This window comes from Zalophus californianus, chromosome 10, assembly GCF_009762305.2.
Source record: "Zalophus californianus isolate mZalCal1 chromosome 10, mZalCal1.pri.v2, whole genome shotgun sequence".
NCBI classification, from domain to species: domain Eukaryota; kingdom Metazoa; phylum Chordata; class Mammalia; order Carnivora; family Otariidae; genus Zalophus; species Zalophus californianus.
Window position 1 is genome coordinate 78,053,108 of NC_045604.1, and position 17,820 is coordinate 78,070,927.

Here is a 17,820-nt window from a genome sequence, read left to right on the forward strand (position 1 = left end):
TACCCCACATTGGCCACCCCCTAGCTGGGCTCGGAATGACCCTAAATGAGTCATTGGCAGCTGACTGCCTTCCTTTTCCTACACACTAGTCACATTCGCAGGCACTGGAACTGCCAAGGACAGAAGTGGATCGTACTCACCCACCCCTGTCCGTGTGCCCCCCGGCGTGCCCGTCACTCAAGGACAGTCGGCAGGTGGTGGTGTGCAGAGCCCTCACACCTGTCAGCCTCATTGTGAGAAACACGACCCCCGGCTCTAAAAGCTCTCCTTTGCAGGTACTCAGGGCATCCAAACCCAGATGGTGAAAATAAGCAACTCTGTGCAGGAGGGGCATCAGAAATGAGGCTAAGTGGGAGGAACTGAGTGTTCTAGTGTTGGTGAATCTGACTCAGCACCACACCTGGGGTCAGGGAGGAATGGTGGCTCCAGGCACCACACTCGAGGGTGCCAAAGTCCGCGTCCCCACCCCAGCCACCTTGGCAAGTAAGTGCTGTGTGCAGTATGCACAGGTCCCCGGCAGTCTTGTTGTGGGCACCTGCTAAGGAGCACAACTCAAAGAGGGAAGAATGAATCCACGAGGTGAGTTCACGTCCCTGAGGATCCATCTCCTTGACTCTAAGATGGGAACGATGACCATCCTTCCTCATGTAAAGTGCTTCGCACAATGCCTGGCATGTGGCAAACCCTTGATAAATGAGTATCCGAAGTTACTGGCTACTTGTGCCACGCTTGGGGGTCTTGGCAATCACTGGGGAGGAGAACTGTGGACGGGGCTGGACTACAGGCAGGTCTGGGCATAGTGAGATTTGAGGCATTAACTGAACCATGGCCGCACTTGGATTCCATCCGGAGAAACCAAGCTTCTTTGGGCTCAGGATTCAATGCAACTTTCCTCGCAGTCAGCTGTGTATGCCAAGTGACTGCCAGTTACCGAGAACAATCAGCCACAGCTTCTGCCTCCCAGAGCCCGGAACAAGATGACCGGCCCACCCTAGGGCTGGCTGCACATTGCCAAGCTACCCTGAAAACTCAGTCTTCACTTCTCAGCCCCCCTTGCTCTTCACACCTCCAGGACACGACATTCGTAATTCATAATTTTAGCTCAATTCACTTTGGGGAAAACTCAGCCAGTAGCAGAGACCTTGAGAAAGGCCTCCCCCTGAACTTGACTGGTCCAGGCATGGCCACTTCTGCCTGAGGGGCTGTTTGCCCCCAGCACCGTGGGGAGGCCCTCACACAGCTGCACCCAGGGGACTTCTCTCAGGATCTCCAGAATCACCAAATGCCCTTCTGCAGTGATGAGGTCCAGTTTGTGGGACTCATTTTTTCAGATGGGAAGCTGAGGCCCGGAGAAGGGAGGGGCCCGAGGCCACATGGCCGCTGGGGGAGACGGAGCCAGGCGCTCCCCAGCTCAGTCTCTCCCCAGCTCAGTCTCTCCCCTGCGCCCTTACGCCGCCACTCCCTGAAATCCATCTCCATGTCCGGATCAGTCTGTTGACAAACAGTAACCAGATCCCGTTGGACTCTGCTTCACGCTCTCCAAAGGCTTCCCCTTACCCGCACAATCTTATCTCAGCTCTTGACCCTGCACGATGGGCCCTGGAAACTACCCCCTCGGGCTCTCCAGGCTCTGGGTGCATCCCCACCCTCCCGGCCTGCAGCCGCCCTGCACCCTTGCTGTTCTGGGAGTGCACCTAGCTTGCTCCTGCCTCGGGGAGTTTGCCCCTGCTGTCTCCTTTCCCTGGTGTGCCCTCCACGTGCTCTGGCACACTTGCCTCACGGCTCTTCCGTGTAATCCTGCAGGCCGAGGCTCACATGGCCCTTCTGCAGTAGCCACAGTCTGGGTCCCGCCAGGACCTCTCTGCTCTCATGGCTCCCACGCCTGCAAGCGCCTTCCATTCTCGGCCGGGGAGCTCCCTCTGTCCTCCAGAAGCTGCCAGGCCCAGAAGGGACGGGGGAGAGTCTTCACCAATGACTTTCAGGAGTTGGTGTCTCAGTGCCCCATGCCATCACCCCCCAGGTGGGGGGGTACCTCTGAGGTTCCTGGAGGCCCCCCACAGGACTGAGCCCTAGTTGCCCACAGGGATGATCTGCTCCAGAGTACTCCCCCAAACGGGCCCCTTCTGTTTCCTTGCCCCACCTCCCTGTCCCCCAGCAGCACTTCCTGTGATCTCTAGAGTTGGCCTCAGGATGATTTACACCAGAACACATCCCCGGAGGCCTTCCCTACCCCCCCCATACCTGTAGGAAGTTGAACTGTCACCCCAGAAAAGATGCGTCCACATCCTAACCCCTGAACCAAAGAATGTGACCTTATTTGGAAAATAACATTTTGTGGATGTAATCAAGGGACAAAAGATGAGACCCCCCTGGATGACATGGGTGGGCCCTACATCCAGGCCCTGGGGTCCTTATACGAAAAGAGGAGGCAGGGAGAAGGGAGAAGAGCTGGTGAAGACACGGAGAGACACGGAAGAGAAGGCCACAGGGAGACGGAGGCAGAGGTCGGTGCATCTACCAGCCAAGGAGTGCCACAGATCCGTGGCAGCCCCCGGAAGTGGGGAGAGTGGTGTGGGACAGACTCCTCCCCCAGAGCTGCTACAGGGAACCAGCCAACAGCTTGATCTCAGACTCCAGCCTCTAGACTTGCAGAGAATAAATTCATGTCATTTTAAGCCCCCCAGCTTGTGGCAATTTGTTAGGACAGGCCGAGGGAGTAAATACAGCTTCTGAGCAACTGCAGCCCATGTATGGTGACTCCCTGGACCCATCGCTCTATTGAGCACCTTCATCTGCAAGTATCCAGTTGACTTCTTTGTTTCTGGTCTGGTCCCCCGCTAGAATGGATGTAGGTCCTGACTGCTCTCTTCCCCACCCCGCACCTCCGGCCCCAGGATGGCACCTGACTCGTGGCAGGCCCTCTATATACAGCAGGTGAATGAATGAATACATGACCCATGAACCCCTGTCCAGAGCCTCTTCTCCACCCCGCCTTGCCTCCTATCTGATCGAGATGGAGGGAAAAAAAAAGAAGCTCTCCCCCACTGAACTCAGCACAGACCTCGAACCTCTCAACCCTGGCTGTGCATTAGAATCCTCTGGAGACTTTTTGACAAGACCCGAGCCCCGCCCCGCCCCCCCCTGGAGACTCTGAAGCAACGTCCGATGTGGGACTCAGGCTGGGGCATTTTTCTGAAAGTTCCTCCAGAGGATGCCAACGTGTGGCCAGGGTTGGGAAACCCTGGTTTGGGGGGAGGGCGAGGGGGCAAGACAGGGTCAGAGTTTTAGAGTGACCAACCATCCCCGTTTGCCCAGGCTGAGGGGGCGGTCCCGGGATGCAGGACTTGCAACTGCTAAACCCAGGACCACCCCAGCAACCCAGGATGAGTCAGACCCCTAAGCCTGCCCCAAGCCACCACCCCAAGCCACGCTCCCGCCTTGGCCACTCTTAGAGGAAGGGATCCCTGCTGCCTACAGGAGAGGCCCTGGGGGGCCTGCTCCAAACACTTGCTCATAAATTGAGGGGCAAGGCCGCGAGTTGGGGGCCCGGGGTCCAGGCAGCCGGTGCTGATGAAAGATGGGCAGACTCTGCCCCCTAGGGCAGACATGATTCTAACAGAAGGATTTTCCCATGTGGTTTGTGGGCACTGCAGACTCATCATGAGAGTCTTTCAGGGTCAGGCTGGGACTGTTTTCTGCTTGGGAGCCCCTCCCGGGCCCGGCAAAGAGTAGGTGCTCAGTACACAGAGGCTGAGAGACTGGGGGTGTACCAAACTCTGACAACCATGTCAGCTGGGAGCACCCAGGCCTTTCCCCACTTCCTCCTGCTGTACACACCCAGCACTTGTTCTAAACGGCTACAAAGTCGATGCTTGACACATGCATGTTGACTGACAGAAGGAAAATACCACTTTTCCAGAGGTGCTCCTTCCTCACTCCAGCCTTCTGCCCATTACCCTGCGAGGCTTTGGGGGGGGCTTCTCCTCACACCATTCGATTTGTGTGTTCGCCCAGCCACACAAGTAAAATTACTCTCTGTTCTTCTGTTAGATGTGGCAAAATCTACCAGTGAACCCCAAGATCTTCTTACACTGAAAGAGAATTTTTACCTGGTTCATGCTAACGACGAAAGACTGCCTTTCTTGGCCTCCCCTGCAGTCAGTGTGGTCATGTGACCGTGCTAGTAGGAGTCAAGCGTGCCACTTCCGGGTTCTGTCTTTCCCTCTGGTGGAATAGTCATGATGACAGGACCTGGAGCAGCCACTTTGGATCATGAGGTAGAAGCCATGAGCAAAGATGAGAAAGCCAGACAAGAGAGGGAGCCCGGTTTCTGTCCCACGGAGCCACACTGCTTATTCTGAATGGCTGACATGTATACTATTTTTTTTTTAAGATTTTATTTATTTATTTGACAAAGAGAGACACAGCGAGAGAGGGAACACAAGCAGGGGGAGGGGGAGAGGGAGAAGTAGACTCCCCGCTGAGCAGGGAGCCTAACGCAGGGCTCCATCCCAGGACCCTGGGATCATGACCTGAGCCGAAGGCAGACGCTTAACCACTGAGCCACCCAGGTGCCCCTGGCATGTATACTATTACATGAGAGAGAAATACACTTCTACCAATCTGTTATGGCAGCCATAATTCTGTCTTCTCTCACGTACCGCGTCATACATAAATGGCTAGATGGATATTCAACCACTGTGGGGGTTATGTTTAGGATGGTTTGACTCAAAATGCCCTGTGACCCAAGTCAGACATACAAGCAGTCATCCAGGCTCCAGGGGAGCAGAAACTGGGCACGATCAGAGATTCTGGGGACTGCCACGTGGGGAGAGGGACGTTCAGGATTAAGACGCTAACCATAGAAAACAGCAGTTTCTATATGAGTCCTGGTCTAAGAGCCACAAGGGCCAACTCTCCAAAACACAAGGGCTACTTTTTAGCTCTACCACTTCTCCCAGGGCCCAGAGAGGTGAGGCAAGTTGGCCAAGGTCCCACGGGCAGAGTGGACTTGAGTCCAGGCGTGCGGGACCTGAAGCCTGTACTTGCCTCAAAATCCAGGTTCTCAGGAGTGGGGTCCCACAGGCCTACCTCCAGACCCCAGCACTGGTCCTCGTTTCTGTCTTCCTTGTCCCCTGGGGGAGCCCCCGGGTTACTGGGGTTGGGGGCAGGAAAGGTCTACAGCAGGGTTGGAGCCCAGAAGCCTGGCTCTTCTGCCTTGAAAGGGCAGCTGGGGCTCTCGGCAGGCTGAGGGGACAGTCACTCGGGCCCAGCGTGAAGTCAGCATCAGCCCTCACTGGATGCATGCAGGGCTTGGCACGTTCAAGCTGGAAATGTTACCCTTAGCTTCCCCCTCGCCCGGGTTTCTCAACCACGACCCTGTAGACACACTGGGCTGGATCACTATGTCATGGAAGTCTGCCCTGGGCGCCGTAGGGCGCTTCCCAGCTCCCCTGGCCTCCACCCACTAGGTTCCAGAAGTGGCGAGACCACCCCGCCACCCAGTTGTGAAAACTGACAATGTCTGCAGACATTGCCCAGTGTCCCCTGAGGGGCACAACATTGGGGCTGAAGACACTGCCCTCATCAGTTCCTGGGTGTCCTTTCCGGATAGGGACACTGTGGCCTGCAGGTCAGGGCTTACTCAGGATTCCGCGGCTCCCCAGGGCTCTCAGAGGCAGGGCAGAGGGGGCCGCCCTCCCCTACGCCTTGGTGCACCCCGTGTCCCACTACAGCCTCCTGAGTCTCCTTGCCCAGGCGCTCTCAGCCTGTGCAGTCAAGAGGAAGGAGGTGAATGCCCCAGGGTAGCCCTGAGTGGGGGCAGGGAGGAGGAAATGCCCCAGTCCCCCAGCCTTGCGTGGGACTGACCCTCAGGTGCTCATCGCCTGTTGGGTTTCCTTTCCTTTCTGGGATTCTTCCTAAAGAAACCATTTCCCCAAAATCCTTGTCTCAGGATCCTTTCTACTACCTTTTGAGGAACCAGACTGTTCTCCAAAGCCTTACCGAATTAAAAAAAAAAAAAAAAAAAAAAAAAAGTTTATGGAAGCGTAACATAGCATACACACAAAAAAAGTGCAAAACCAAAAACGTCAACTTAATGCATTTTCCCAAATTGAGCATTCCCACCTGACCAGCACCGGGATCAAGGAAACAGATCCAGCCCTCCCAGCCCTCCCCAGGGGAGCCACAGCCCTGCCTTCAAATAGCCCAGTTTCGTTTTCCTTTCTGGATTTGAAATAGTCTCCGTCCTGGTGGAGGGGTCACGGTCTATTCCATAAGCATGACTGCATGCCCCCGTCCAGCATAGAGGAAATCTTCCCAGTTCTGAGCAATGCCTTCGGGTGGCTTCTCAGTCTCACTCTGTTCATTACAGTGGGAGTAGCTGGGCAAGCTCCAAGAAACCCTCCTCCCCGCCCAGGGAGTCCTCCTGTTTCCCGTGCCCAGGGCGGCCTCAGGCTGAGGAGTTGCCAGGAGGGAAATCACACTCCCTAGTCGAGAGTGAGGGAGGCCTGTGGGGCCTCCACTACCACCCAATGGGAGTTTTAGGGGGTTTCCTGAAGTTGCAGAGCCAGGAGACATCTTCTAGTGTTCTTGGGCTCAGCTTGGCCTCCCGCACCTGCACCGGGCCCAAAACCAAAAGCCGGGGCTCTGTCTGGGCTGCTACTTTCCTGGCTGGGATCAGACACAAAACTTCAAGGCCACAGCCGCAGGTGTGACCTGAGAGGTGCGGAAGGTGTGTTTGACATCAGAGGTCACCCGGAGAGCTGGATGTCTCAGCATGGCCAAGACAGAGCTGGGTGGGGGTGGGGGTGGGGGTCCTGTAGTTGGGAGCATGTTCTCCAGGAGTGGGGCCTTTTCAGGGCTGTGCCCAGGTAAACTGAGGGCATGACCGTTGTCAGGCTGCAAGGAGGGTGCCCTTGTGCTGCCCTTCAGAGGCCTCTGGGCCTCCCAGCCACTCTCCGCACAGGCTGCTGACCTCCCCAGGACCCCAGGCAAAATCTGAGCCTTCTTCCCCCCACCCCCAGTTTCCGGGCCAATGCGGGGGCCCAGACAGGAGAAGGGGCAGTGAAGGAGACTGAGCTTGAGGTGCTTACTCCTCTGGCTCCCTCTATCAGAGACCAGCACGGCAGGAAGCTGGTTAATAAAGTGATGAGGACCGGTTTATTCATTCAGTTCGGCCGTTGCAATCAGGAAACCTCCCCCGCCCCCATGCAAACTAGATTCGACTTGCCTGAAATGAAAGGCTTTTATTAAGGGAAGAGGTACTGAGGGGTGGGAAGGCAGCTTGTTCCTGTGACTAGGCCCCTTGGCTTTTTACACTTGGCTGGAGGAGAAGCCGACTTCTGCTATCTTCATGCCAGGAGGCGGGGGTGTAGGTTGATGCAAGGTGACCACGGAATTTCGCCCTTAACCCTCTACTGGGACTGGGAGAGAACTTTCTCTCCCTGAATGTTTGCATTCCAAAGAGATGACTCTCTGGGTCCTGGAGGAAAGAGTTTGGGGTGGTAGATATACATCTCAAAGGGCAGAGAAAGGATTTAGAAAAACCTCTCCAGCATTCAAGGAGATCCCAATGACACCCCCAGCCCCATACACACGTAGCCCCAGCATTTAGGGATAATCTCCAACGAACTCATCCACATCACCTGCGAGCTTGTTGGAAACACAAAATCTTGTCCCATCCCAGACCCAGTGAATTCGAATCCACATTTTAACAAGGTCCCTGCGTGATCGCTGCCTGCATAAATACTGCTCTCAGGTGTCCCAATCAGTGAGACTCACCGGGGCTGCACATTGCCATCACCCGGACGCCTGGGTCCCACCCATGCGAGTTTGATGTGGTCTGGGCATCAGATGCTCTAAAAACTCCCTAGGTAATTCTGATAAATACAGCAGAAGTGAGAACCATCCATCTAAGTTGCTGTCCCTCCTGTCGGGGCACGACTGACATTCAGGGCTAGATAATCCTTTGTCGTGGGGCTGTCCTGTGTGTTGTAGGATCATTAGCAGCATCCCTGGCCCCCACCCACCCCAAGAGACGCCAGTAACACATCCCCCAGTTGTATGAACCAAAGATGACTTCAGACATGGCCGCAAAGCCATACCTCATTGAAAGCCACTCTTCTAAATCCCCTGCTCAGTCCCTCCCAACACAGAACCCAGTCTACCCTGCTTCTTTGCTCTCTCCCTTCTCTCAGCTCTTCGTAATTTCAATGTCTCTGGAGTTGGCTTTTTTCTCAGCGGCCCGGTTCTTGGATCCTCTACCGCGTTGGTCCTGAGACCAGCAGCACCTGCAGATTCTCAAGCCCCTTCCAGATCCAGAAAGTTTGGGGTTGAGGACCAGCAATCTGGGTTTCACAAGCCTCCTAGAGAATTCTGAGGCATGCTGAAGTCCGACAGCCCTGCGAGAGAGATATTCTTATCTCCATTCCCGTTGTGGGGCCAGGGAACGAAGATGTCCTTGAGAAGGGGAGTGAGTTGTTCAATTTGCGTCTAGCTCTGTCTTTAGCTTCTTCCAGGGCTGGGTGGGTCCCAACAACAGAAATGGATTCCCTCACAGTTCTGGAGGCCATTAATCCAAAAGCAAGGTGTCAGTGGGGCCAAGCCCCCTCGGAAGGCTCTAGGGGAGGATCTTTCTCTGCCTCCTCCAGTGTCTGGTGCTTGCCCACAGTCTTGGGTGTTCCTTGGCTTATGGTGTCATCACTCCTGTACCTCTGTCTTTACGTGGTCCTCTCCCGTGTTTTCACATCTTCCTGTCCTTTGTCTTATAGAGGGCATTGTCACTGGATTTAGGGCCCGCTGCAACTTTAGGCTGAGCCCATCTCTAGATCCTCCATTACATCTGCAAAAATCCTATTTCCAAATAAGATCAAAATCACAGGTACTGCAGGTTAGGATTTGGATGTATCCTTTAGAGAGGTACAATTTAATTGACTACACTCTACCTCTTTCTATTCTTTCCACCATTCTGCTTTCTGTATAGAAGAAGAGAGAGGCCAGGGACAGAAAACCTGCGCAGGTACATGAGTCAGGTGGACCTCTCCCTGTTCTCCTTCTGGGGAAGTCTCTGTAAATGGGCTTTATCACTTTATCAGCATAACTTATACAGGAATGGACAAAGGAAAAAGAAAAATAGAGATGGGAACAGAGAAAGAGCATGGAAAGGAGGTAAAAATTGACAAGAGAAGTCAACACATTTCTGGAAGGTAAAAGCTAATAGATGGTTGGTGTGCCTGAGTGGCTCAGTCGGTCGAGCATCTGAATCTTGGTTTTGGCACAGGTCATGATCTCACAGTCGTGGGATCGAGTCCTGCATCAGGCTCTGCACTCAGCATGGAGTCTGCTTCAGATTCTCTCTCTTCCTGCTCTCTCTCTCTCTCAAATAAATAAATAAAATCTTAAAAAACAAAAGCTAGTAGGTAGTGATGGATTGGCAGGGCAGGGAAAGGAGAAACATGAGAGCTGGCAAGAAGGGATACAGACGCAGAAAACAGGGGAGAAAGGGCACAGTCATGAGAGGGGCAATGCAGGATGACTGACATCTGATGAGAAGGGTTTCCAGAAAGGGGAACTGAGAAAACTGAGAGAGGAAATTACCAAAGTGATAACACAGGAAAATGTCCTGGAACTGAAGGACACAGAGCAGCAGGTAAATAGTGGTTCTTGAAATAGTTTGCTCCAATGAAGGGGTGAGGGAGCATGTTAAAGATGGGGCTTTGGCAGTCAGATAAGGTGGAGAACCAAAAGTAATTGTCAAAGCATTTGGCAAAAGTCAACACCCTTTCATGATAAAAACACACAACAAAGCAGGAATATAAACATCATAAACATAATAAAAACTCTACATGAAAAACCCACAGCAAACATTACACTCAATGGTGAAAGACTGAAAGCTTTCCCTCTAAGATCAGAATAAGGCAAGGACGCCCACTTCGACCACTTCTGTTCAACATAGTACTGGAAGTTCTAGCCAGGTCAGGCAAGAAAAAGAAATAAAAGGCATCCAAATTGGAAAGGAAGAAGTAAAATGATCTCTTTTATGGAGATGATATGAACTTAATGTGGAAAACCCTAAAGATTACACACACACACACACACACACACACACACACACACACACACGCACATATACACAGTTAGAATTAACAAATGAATTCAGCGAAGTAGCATAATACAAAGCCAACACCAAAAATCAGTTTTATTTCCATACACTAACAATGAACAACCTGAAAAGGAAATTAAGAAAATAATTCCATTTATTTTTTTTTAAAGATTTTGTTTATTTATTTGACAGAGAGAGAGGCGGCGAGAGCAGGAAACACAAGCAGCGGGAGTGTGAGAGGGAGAGCAGGCTTCCCGCCGAGGAGGGAGCCCGATGTGGGACTCGATCCCAGGACCCTGTGATCATGACCTGAGCCGAAGGCAGACGCTTAACGACTGAGCCACCCAGACGCCCAAGAAAATAATTCCATTTATAATGGTATTAAAAGGAATAAAATCCTTAGGAATTAACCAAGGAAGTGAAGGACTTGTACAGTGAAAACTACAAGACATTGATGAGAGAAATTAAAGAGGACATAAATAAATGGAAATACAGTCCTTGTTCACAAACTGGAAAACTTAATATTGTTCAGATGTCAATATTACCCAAAGCGATCTACATATTCAATGTAATCTCTTATCAAAATCCCAATGTGGGTTGGTTTTTTTTTTTTTTTTTTGGCAGAAATAGAAAAATCCATCCTAAAATTCATATGGAATCTCAGAGTCCAAACAATCAATTGATTAGTCAAAACAATCTTGAAAAAAAGGCAAAGTTGAAGGACTCATACTTCCTGATTCAAAGCTCACTACAAAGTTACAGTAAACAAAATGTGCTACTAGCATAAAGGCAGACATATAGACAAAGAGAATAAAACAGGGTGCTCAGAAATAAACCCTCACATATATGGTCGAATGGTATTTTTTAAGATTTTATTTATTTATTTATTTGAGAGAGAGAGCGAGAAAGAGAGCACGAGCAGTGGGGAGAGGCAGAGGGAGAGGGAGAAGCAGACTCCCAACCAGGAAGGGAGCTGGAAGTGGGGCTTGATCCCAGGACCCTGAGATCATGACCTGAGCCAAAGGCAGACACTTAACTGACCGAGCCACCCAGGTGCCCCGGGGTCAAATGATTTTTGACAAGGTTGCTGAGACCGTTTAATGGGGAAAGGACAGTCTTTTCAACAGATAATGTTGGGAAAACTGGATATCCACATGCAAAAGAATGAGGTTGGACCCTTACCTCACACCACATACAAAAATTAACTGAAAATATTATCAGAGACCTAAATGTAAGACTTAAAACCATAAAACTCTTGGAAGAAGGGGTGCTTGGGTGGCTCAGTTGGTTAAGCGTCTGACTATTGATTTTGGCTCAGGTCATGATCTCAGGGTCATGAGATCGAGCCCTGTATTGGGCTCCCTGCCTAGCAGGGAATCTGCTTCAGATTCTCTTCCTCCCTCTCCCTCAGCCCCTCTCCCCATGCTCTCACTTCCACTCTCTCTCTCTAAAAATAAATAAAAATATATTTTTTAAAAAACTCCTGAAAGAGGGGCGCCTGAGTGGCTCAGATGGTTAAGCGTCTGCCTTCAGCTCAGGGTCATGATCCCAGGGTCCTGGGATTGAGCCCCTGCATCGGGCTCCCTGCTTGGCAGGGAGCCTGCCTCTCCCTCTCCTGCTACTGTTCCCCCCTGCTTGTGCTCTCTCTGTCAAATAAATAAATAAAATCTTAAAAAAAAAAAAAACCTCTTGAAAGAAAACAGAGGGCAAAAGCTTCACAACATTGGATTTGGCAATGATTTCTTGGATGTGACACCAGAGGCACAGGCAACAAAAGAGAAAATAGACAATTGGACTTCATACACACACACAATCATGTGTCAAAAGACACTATTGACAGAGCAAAAAGGCAACTCATAGAATGGGAGAAAATATTTGTAAATCATCTATCTGATAAGGGATTAATATCTAGAGTATATAGAAAACTCCTTCAACTCAACAAATAAAAAAACAAACAACCTGATCCAAAATGGGCCAAGGATCTAAATAGCCATTTCTCCAGAAAAGATATAGAAATGAACAATAAACATATGAGAAGGTGCTTGGCATTATTAACCATCAAGGAAATGCACATCGAGACCACAATGACGTATCACTTCACACCCATTCAGATGGTGCTGTAACAACAACAACAACAGGAAATGCATGTTGCTGAGGTTGTGGAGAAACTGGAACCTTATGCATTGTTGGTGGGAATGTCAGATGGCGCGGCTGCTGGGGAAACGGTATGGTAGCAGTTCCATAAGATATTAAAAGTAGGCTTATCATATGACCCAGCAATTCCACTTCTGGGTATATACGCCTAAAATTGAGAGCAGGGTCTCAAAGGGATATTTGTGTGCCCGTGTTCATAGCAGCTAAGATGTGGAAGCAACCTGTGTTCATTGAGGGATGAGTAAGCAAAATGTGGTGTGCACATACAATGGAATATTATTCAGCCTTCAGAAAAGAAGGAAGTTCTGACACGTGCTACAACATGGATGAACCCTGAGGACAAACATTAAGTGAAATAAACCAGTTGCAAAAAGACTAAGACAGTATGATTCCACTTATGTGAGATCTTTGGAGTAGCCACATTCATAAAAACAGAAAGTAAAATGGCGGTTGTGGTTGCCAGGAACTGGGGCGAAGTGGGGAGTTATTGTTTAATGGATATAGAGTTACAGTTTTAGGTGAAAGAGTTCTGGAGATGGATGGTGAGGCTCGGAGCACAACATCATGAATGTATTTAATACCACTGAGCAGCGGGGCACCTGGATGGCTCAGTCGTTAAGCGCTCTGCTTTCGGCTCAGGTCATGGTCCCAGGGTCTTGGGATCGAGTCCCACATCCGCAGGAAGCCTGCTTCTCCCGCTCCGACTCCCCCTGCTTGTGTTCCCTCTCTCGCTGTGTCTCTCTCTGTCAAATAAATAAAATCTTTAAAAAAAAAAAAATACCACTGAGCAGCATAGTTAAAAAGGGCTTGGATGCTAAATCTACTGTTTGGTATACTTCACCAGTTAAAAATTCAGAGGGGAAAAAAAAAGCTACTTTTTGTGCTTCCACAAATAGCCTTTTAGTAGATATAAATTCAAACACCATCAGGAGAAAAGAGGCAATGTCAATGAGTAATGCAGGCACGTAGAAGGCCATAGGGACTGGTGAAGATTGTGCCCTGCTAAGGAGAACATTTCCTCTTTGCTAAGGCCACCATAACAAACTCTCACAGACCACATGCCTTATACAACAGAAAGTGGTTTTCTCACAATTCTGGGACTAGAAGTCCAAGATCAAGGTATCGGCAGGGTTGGTTTCTTCTGAGGCCACTCTCTTGACTTGTAGATGGCTGTCTTCCCTGGTCTTCCCTCTGTGCATGTCTGTGTTCCCATCTCCTCTTCTTATAAGGACACCAGTCACCTTAGATTCGGGCCCTTCCCAGTGACCTCATTTTAACTCAATTACTTCTTTTTTTTTTCCTTAAAGATTTTATTTATTTATTTGAGAGAGAGTACGAGTGAGCATGAGCAGGGGGCAGAGGCAGAGGGAGAAGCAGACTCCCCGCTGAGCAGGGAGCCCGATGCAGGACTCGATCCCAGGACCCTGAGATCATGACCTGAGCTGAAGGCAGATGCTTAAGTGACTGAGCCACCCAGGCACCCCAACTCAAAGACCCCATCTCCATATATAATCACATCCTGAGGTACTGAGGGTTAGGACTTCAATGTGACTTTGGGGAGGGAGTTCTAATTCAGCCCATAACCCTCTTGATGAGAACATTCCCTTTCATGTGAAAAAACAAAAACAAATTCATTTCCTAGGCCAACCACATTCACGCCCTTCTAGGGCTGCTGACTCTGCTGTGAAGTGTGGATCGAAGAACAGTGAGCAGTAAATAAGGCAGCTTCCCAGAGGAGATGGGCCAGAGTTTGCTGGAATTGGAGGTGAATCTTCGTCTCCTACACAGTTTCAATTTGGAGAAGCACATTAAAGCTTTTACTGGGAAAGGAGAACTCACCTCTGTGGTTTCTCCATCCTATGAGGAAGTTTACAAAAAATAAACAAACAAAACTTGCTTCTGAAACACTTTCTCCCAGAATATGTTGGGTACCTAGAAATACCACCACCACCACGCGTCCCTGCAGTCTGAGATCATGCACCGGGGAGCACAGAGGAGGCTGGTTGGGGGACCGGAGAATTTCCAGGGCTGAGTGGGTCTAAGGCCACAGCTCCCCACACCTGCCCCTTCTCCTGTCTCCCTCAGGCTCTCTGTAGAAGGCATCATGCACCTTTATCCTCACCCACTCTGGGGGGGAGTAGCTGCTGCAGGCACAACCTTTCAATGGCATGGGAGAGCTGAAAAGAGAAGGCACGTCGTTAGTGAAGGACGTGATCCCGGGCTCCTTCTAATGATGGCTCTTCCCCTCTTTTTGCTGTGAGGTCCTGAGCCAGTGGTTTGGCTTCTCTGAGCCTCGGTTGTCCCATCTGCGAAATGAGGCTGTGCCTTACCTGCCCAGCACGTGGCTGGGCAACTCGGGTGTGAAAAGCAAGGTGCGTGTGCCTTCGGAAGCCACAAAGGCCTGGAAAGCACGGGGCATCGTCATCACTGACACCCGAGAGTGATTCAAAGATCACACGTGGCACCGACGCCAGTGGGCCTAATGTGAACCATCAGAAACCAGTCCCTAAAAGGTGTGGCGAAGTCGAACAGAAGGTCAGGAAACGGGGCTTCCGTCCCAGCACGCTACTGTGAGCTTACACCAATCACTCCATCCTGGTGTTCCTCTACCTACCTTCAGGGTCATTTTGAGATAATAATAATAAAAAATACTGATCTGGCCTGGACCTTCACTATGTGCTGGGCACAGGTGTCTCATTTACCATGTCTCGTGTTAGCCCCATGGCAACCCTAAGAGAGACGGGCTTATTTCTATTTCCACTTCACAGATGAAGCTCCGAGAAGTCAATCAACTTGCTCAAGGTCACACAGCCTGGGAGAGGTTTAGCAGGCTCCCCAAAGTGTGCTATTTGATCTGTGAAAACACTCATGAGATGTCAAGATTTCATGCAAAGCTACCATGTTGCCAGGAGCAGCGAGTGGACCAGGAGCGGAGGGGAAGAGAATACGGAAGTAGTGAGTAGTGGGCGGGTAAATCCGAGAAGGCTTCCTGGAGGAAGCACAAGTGAAGTCAGTGGTGCAGTGGCTTCGGGCTATTAACAAGTTGAGAGGAAGGATGAGGGGATTCTAGGGGGTGGGATTGATGGCAGCAAAAGCAAGGAGGGTGAATTAGCAAGCTCTGTCTGTGGGTAGGGAAGCAGATGGGCGCTGAGGTGAACTGAGGTGGGCTTGAAATGGTAAGTGGGGAGAATTATAAAAACAACCACAATAGTGTTAATATTAATTGAAGGCTTGCTCTGTGCTGGGTTCTCTGCCAAGCTACCTCTAAACTTCAGTTTCCTTATCTGAAAATAGTTTAAGTGCTTGCCTATCTCATAGGGCTGTTAGAGTATGTGAAAAAAATAGGTATCGGACTCTTGTTTATTTTTTTTTAAGTTTATTTATTTTTTACCAATGTGGGGCTCTCACTCACAATGCCAAGATCAAGAGTCGCATGCTCTTCTGACTGAGCCAGCCAGATGGCCCGGTACCAAGCTTTTGTAAGCCTGGAAACATATTCCATACTTGAGACTTCCCGTTTCCCATCTGCTTGGGCGTTCCCAAGCGTTCCCGAGCGCGACCCATGTATAGTTCTTTGGTTCATGCATTCAACAAGCATTTACTGAGCACCTGGTAGGTTGCCAGCGGGTAGGTTAACCCTGGACAAGAGAAACATCCCTGTCCCTGTAGAGCTCACATTCAGGTGGGAGACACATGCTACAGAGAGAAATAAAAGTGAGGAGGGTAGAGAAAGAGAGAACCACAATGATAACTGAGAGGAAGAACAGTCCAGGCAGAGAGGACAGCAAGTGCAAAGGCCCTGGGGTGGATCGGGTGTGTCATACTTAAGGAACAGCAGGGAGGTCAGCAGGAACAGAGTGGGCAAGGGGAGGCTGGGAGGAGGTGAGGTCAGAGAGCTAGTGGAGCGGTGGGGTTGTCAGGGTCTTATAGGCACAGTGAGGAGTTGGGCTTTTCGTCTGAGCAAGATGGGAGCTATTGGAGCTGTGAGCAAGCCAAGGAGCAGATGCTTCTCTTGCAGAAGAACATCTAGCTGCTGGATGGAGAATATACCGTCGTGGCTACGGGGAAAAGCAGGTGACACAGGCTAGTGGCTCAGACACAGACAGTGGCAGTGGAAGTGGGAAAAAGTGTTCGGATTCAGGATAAATTTCCAAGGTAAAGCTAACAGGTTTCATTGATGGCTGGGCTGGTGGGTGTGAAGAACCAGGAAGTATACAGATGAAGGCAGAGGTGGCCAAGTAGGTTTGGAGGAGGAAATTGTGTGTTATGTTAAAAAAAAAAAAAATCCGGGGTGTCTCAGTCTGTTAAGCATCTGATTCTTGATTTCAGCTCAGCTCATGATCTCAGGGTTGTGAGATCGCGTCCTTCATTGAGTTCCGTGCTGGGCGTGGAGCCTGCTTGAGATTCTCTGTCCCTCTGCCCCTCCCCTTGCTTGTGCTCTCTTTCTCTCTCGAAAAATCTGAAAGGGGTTTTAACTTTTTAAAAAATAGAGATGGGGCGCCTGGGTGGCTCAGTCGGTTAAGCATCTGTCCCAGCCCAGGGTCCTGGGATCGAGCCCCACATCGGGCTCCCTGCTTAGCGGGAAGCCTGCTTCTCCCTCTCCCTCTGCTCCTTCCCCTGCTTGTGCTCTCTCTCTGTCAAATAAATAAATAAAATCTTTTTAAAATGAGATGAATTCACATAATCTTAAGAGTCACCCTTTCGAAGGATACTCTTCAGGAGTTTTCAATGCTTTCACAAAGTTATGCGACCATCATCACTAGATAACTTGAGAACGTTTTCATCCCCCCAAAAGAAACCCCATCCGTACCTCTTTTCCTCCCAATCTCTAGAAGTCACTGATCTGCTTTCGGTCTGCACGGATTTGCATATTCTGGATATTTCCTATAAATGGAATCATCCAGTATGGGAGCTTTTGTGACTTGTGTCTCTCAGTGTCGTGTTGCTGAGGTTCACCACACAGAGTGATGCTCCACTGTGAGGCTGTGTCACATTTTGTTTATCCACTCATCCGCTGATGGGCATTTGGCTTCTTGCCACTTTTTAGTGGTTTTGAATAGCACTCCTACGAATGTTTGTATACAAATGTTTGTATGGACGTGTTCTCACTTCTCTTGGGTAGACACCTAAGAGTGGAATTGCTGGGTCACACGATCACTGTCTGCGTAATTTTTTAAAGTCTCTTTCTTTCTTCATTTTTAATAATTACAACACCCAATGCGGGGCTCGAACTCATGACCCCGAGATCAAGAGTCACATGCTTTTCCAATGGCGCCAGCCAGGCGTCCCTAACTGTGTAACTTTTTTGAGGAACTGCCAAACTATTTTCCAAAGTGGCTGCCCCATTTTGCATTCCCACCCCCCCCAGCACTGTATGAGGGATCCAATTTCTTCCGATCCTTGCCAACACTCACTACCATTCATTTTTTTTAATTTTTTATTGTTACGTTAATCACCATACATTACATCATTAGTTCTTTTTTTTATTAATTTTTTATTGTTATGTTAATCACCATATATTACATCATTAGTTTTTGGTGCAGTGTTCCATGATTCATTGTTTG